The sequence below is a fragment of the Microtus oregoni genome, unplaced genomic scaffold (genome assembly GCF_018167655.1).
Source record: "Microtus oregoni isolate MIOR12 unplaced genomic scaffold, Mior012 000119F_ref0000445, whole genome shotgun sequence".
Lineage (NCBI taxonomy): Eukaryota > Metazoa > Chordata > Mammalia > Rodentia > Cricetidae > Microtus > Microtus oregoni.
The window spans coordinates 2,246,636-2,251,419 of NW_024544748.1; the positions used below are offsets into that span (position 1 = coordinate 2,246,636).

The 4,784-nt window shown below is 42.7% G+C and overlaps 1 pseudogene; it reads right to left on the reverse strand.

Moving 5' to 3' along the window:
• Positions 1-576: 576 nt before the first annotated feature.
• On the reverse strand, positions 577-1,010 carry LOC121444289 (annotated as a pseudogene).
• Between the last annotated feature and the right edge of the window lie 3,774 nt (positions 1,011-4,784).

A 4,784-nucleotide genomic window follows, 5' to 3' on the forward strand; every position in this document is an offset into this window, starting at 1 on the left:
GATGATGATGATGATGATGATGATGATGAAGAAGAAGAAGAAGAAGAAGAAGAAGAAGAAGATAGATAGATAGATAGATAGATAGATAGATAGATAATAAGCAATGACATATTAATATGTGCCAGGTACAGTTTTGCTGCGTATTATTTCATTTAAATTTCACAGCAACTCTGCCATCCATCTCCTAGAGAAGAGGAAACTGAACGGCATGGTGCTGTGCTTATGAAGCTAAGCCATCTGACTCTCAGGATGGAGTGTTCACATACTACGCTATCCTGCTGGCCTCAGGAAATGGAAAGTAGGAGAAAGGCAGAAGTGAGGGCAGAGGATTTGAAGTAAACTGGGGTGGTCCAGCATTTTGGGTCACTTTCAATCAAGATTCAGAGTAACTGGTTGCCTGTGGGTGGAACTCAATGCTAAAGCTCTTGCCTACCATGTGTGATGCCCTGAGTACCCTTCGAGAAAGAAATACACCTGGATTTAAGTCTGCTCTTCACTACTAGGTGTTGAATCCCTTTGGATCTGTTTCCATACATGTGAAATGGAAATAAAACTATTTCTTTTTTTGTTTGTTTGTTTTTTTTTCACAGTCCATAAAGGCTCTTTATTTATGTTTTACATCTCTAGAAAAAGAATCCCAGGATTTTCCCTCCTGTGTGCTTTCGTCTTGCCTCTTCATGGTCCATGATGCCAGCTGAGGTGGTCAGTACAATGAAGCCAAACTGACTGGATGGGAGCAGATTGTTCTGCCATTTTTCTAGGTCTTTGAGTTGCACATCAAATCTAGGGCTTATTACTCCACACTTGTTCAACCTGCCGGTGAGGTTCACGAGGATCTTCCCAGCTCTGTGGTCGTTAATGATTTCAAATTCACCGATATAACCATGCTTCATCATCACGGTTGGAGCAGGGCCTGATGAGGACCTGGCGTTTGCCTCTCTTCTCTGCATTGTTGATGCTCTTGAGAGCATCGGCCAGGACGTTCATGCGCACCATGGTGGCGGCACGGGAAGATGGCCGAAAAAGCATAAAACTATTTCTTACAGTTGTGCTAAGGCTCACTGGAGATAATATATGCGAATCATCTAGGCTTAACCCACGGTCTATAAACAGGAATCTTTGATGTCCTTGGCTGTCTTTTGCCCCCTTGCAGCTCTTCTTGGGCCTTCTCAGCGAAGCCTCACCACAATGGAGAAAACATTCTGAGTTGCTGGGGAAATAAAGAACTGGGTGGGGTAACGGCACTAGAGATGCTTTGCCACTTCCTGAGTGGTGAGACAGTTTTTTCAGCAATGCCTTCTCCTTCCTCCAGAAACAGGTTGGCAGCTTGTTTGGAGCCCCGTTCCCAACTTCACTTAGAGTGGAAGTCAGAATGCTCTTTTGTGGGTTTTGAGTGTAACTCAGTGGTAATCTGGTGTGTGCAAGGCCCTGGGTCCAATGACTACGGGTGCAATGAAAAAAACTTGCCGTTTTCCTTTCTTCTTTTCTTCCTTCCTTCCTTCTTTCTTCCCTTCCTCCCTCTCCCTCTTTCTTTCTTTCTTTCTTTCTTTCTTTCTTTCTTTCTTCATTTATAACATGTCCTTGTTTTATAGCCTACCCTGGCTTTGACCTGGCAACTCTCTTGAATACCGGGCTTACAGGGCTGTTTTTCCATGTCCTTTCCACATCAGTCTCTTTGTTTGCTTCGGTATTGGGAGGTATTAAGAAAGAAGGAAGGTGGTGTGGGGGTCGACAATTCTCCATGTGCTGGACCATGCTGAATACTTTTCAACATTCAGCCTCACGGCACTCTTGGGAACAGATACACTTATCGGCCCTTTCAAATCATGTCCTGAATCCAATGAAGGTTTTTGTTCTTTTGGCCCCATCACCCTCAGTCCTGGGAAGCTCGTGCATGCCACATTCATAGCCGCCCTCCATTTTGAAAATTTTGAAGCAGGTTCTTACTAAGTTGCCCAGGTTTCCTTTGCACTTACTCGACAGGACAGGCAGGCCCTAAATTTGAAACTCCCTGGCCTCAGCTTCCAGAGTAGCTGGCTCTGCTGGCATCTGCCACTGAGTCTGATGAGTTCTTTTTGTAATGTACATTTTCTTCTCATCCCATTCATCCAGCGCAGCACCTGCCTAAGACTGGGTCCTCATGAGCAGTTTCACTGGGCTGAAATGTATCCATTTTTGCATAGTCACCAAATTCATAAATTGAGAGTAGTCGGTCGCAGTAGGTCTGAGACCAGATTCTGACTGCTACTTTATGACTGATGACTTAGTGCTAAGCACCTGAAATAAAAAATATTGGCCCCTCCTACTCTACAAGGTTGTGAGAATGCTTTCAGGAACATTCTGCTGATTGAAATGATTCATAGAAATATTGCTTAAAATAGGGACAGCAAATGGTTGGCTCAGTGGGGAAAGGGCTTGCCTCAAACACCTGGCTGCCTGAGTTCAATCCCCAGAACCCAGGTAAGGTGGAAGAAGAGAACTGACCCCACAGAGTTATACTCTGACCTCCACATGTGTACTGTGTATACAACAACACACACACACACACGTTAATAATAGTAAGTGGTTTTAAAGAGATATTTTTTAAAATAGAAGCATCAGTCAGATTAATCTCAAAAGAGCTCCAAATGGGGCAATGGCGTTCTTCAACCTCTGAACCTCATAAAGTCAGGCTACAGGTCTGACAACTGTGGTTGTGGTTATTGAATTTGGGGGTCACAGCCTGTATCCCAAGTCAGGTCCAACCACCCATCATCCATAAGTCAATTAGAAGGGATAAATTAAAAGTAGAAAGCAGAAGCCGGACAGTGGTGGCACACGCCTTTAATCCTAGCACTAAGGAGGCAGAGGCAAGCGGATCTCTGAATTCAAGGCCAGCCTGGTCTACAGAGCAAGTTCCAGGACGTCCAGGGTTACACAGATAAACCCTGTCACAGAATACCAAACAAGCAAACAAACAAACAAAAAAAAAAAACAATGCTAAAGGACAAAAAAAGAACCCTGTGGAATATGTGATTTGCTCTCTGTTCCCCCAGGCTCGCTGCTAGTGCTGCAACAGAACACCAGCTACATCCTTCTCTCCTCCCCTGCTCACACCTCCTGTGGACCCCACAGAGCATCCCCACCTAACCTCACTCCCCCACTCACCACTGCATCCCAGCCCCCAATTCTAGCAGTCACTCTCTGTTAAATCGCAGGCCACACCTGCCAGAAAACCAAGTAAGCTGCCCACAGACCTCTTCTCTCTCTGTTCCACCAGACCCATTTCCTCAGTCTTGTCCTCAGCATTGCAACAGCAGCCTTCCCTCACAACTGCCCATATCTCCCGTAGATCCCACAGATCTTCCTTTCCTAACTCCCCTCCCACAACTTCTTGTTTTGTTCCAGACCCCCAAATCTACCAGGCACACCATACTAACCCAAATGTAGCTCTTCCCAGGGCGACAAGTAGGCTGAAGGCAGAGTGACACCTCTCCACTCTCATCCCCAGCTCTGTAGCAGGAAACCCACTGTGATCTATATGACTCCATCTCCAACAGATCACAAAGAGCTTGTCCTCCAACCTTCCTTCCTTCAACTCATCCAACTATCCCAGCCTCCAACATCAACAAGTATTCCCTGTGAACAAACCAGCTAAACAGGCCAGGAAAACAGGCAACACACTTTGACAATCCAGAGAGAAAATAAAAACCAAGAAACAAAACACGCACAAAAAAAAAAAAACCTCCGAAATCAGCACCCAAACCTATAATCACTCAAAATCCAGAAACCTAGATACCTATTTAAGAACAAAATCAAGAACAATCAGGGCAATATGTCTCTACTAGAACCCAGCTATCTTACCACAGCAGGCCCTGAATAGTCCAACATAGTTGAAAGCACAAAAATACAACCTTAAAACCAACTATATGAAGATGATAGAGATCCTTAAAGAGAAAATGAAAAAATCTCTTAATGAATTCCAAGAAAACACAAATAGTATAAGGAAATGAATAAAACTGTTCTGAAATTGGAAATTTTGAAGCAATAAATAAAATTCAAAATGAGGGAATTTTTGAAATGAAAAATTTAAAAATGCAAACAGGAATTACAGAGGTAAAAATGGAAGAGATGAGAGAATCTCAGATATTGAAGATATGGTAGAAGAAATAGATACAAGAGTCACAGAAAATCTCAAAAAATCTAAAAAGACTCCTGACACAAAACATTCAGGAAATCTGGGACACTATGAGAAGACCAAATCTAAGAATGATAGGAATAGAGGAAGGAGAGAATCCCAACTCAAAGGCACAGAAAATGTTTTCAACAGAATCATAGAAGAAAACTATCATAACCTAAAGAAGGACATGCCTATAAAGGTACAATAATCTTACAGAACATCAAATAGATTGGGCCAAAAAAGAAAGTCCCCTTGATGCATAGCAATCAAAGCACTAAACATACAGAACAACAACAATAAAAGAAAATAAAAGCTGCAAGGGAAAAAGTCAAGTAAAATATAAAAGCAGACCTGTTAGAATTACACCTGACTTCTGAATGAAAACTCTAAAAGCCAGAAGGGGCTGGACAGATGTGCTGCAGATGCTAAGAGATCACAGATGCCAGTCCAGACTACTATACACAGCAAAACTTTCAATCTCCATAAATGGAGAAAATAATATATTTCATTATGATATCAAATGTAAACAACATCTATCTACATATCCAGCCCTATGGAAAGTGCTAGAAGGAAAAGTCCAACCTAAGGAGGGTAACTACACCCATGAAAACAGAGAAAATAAATA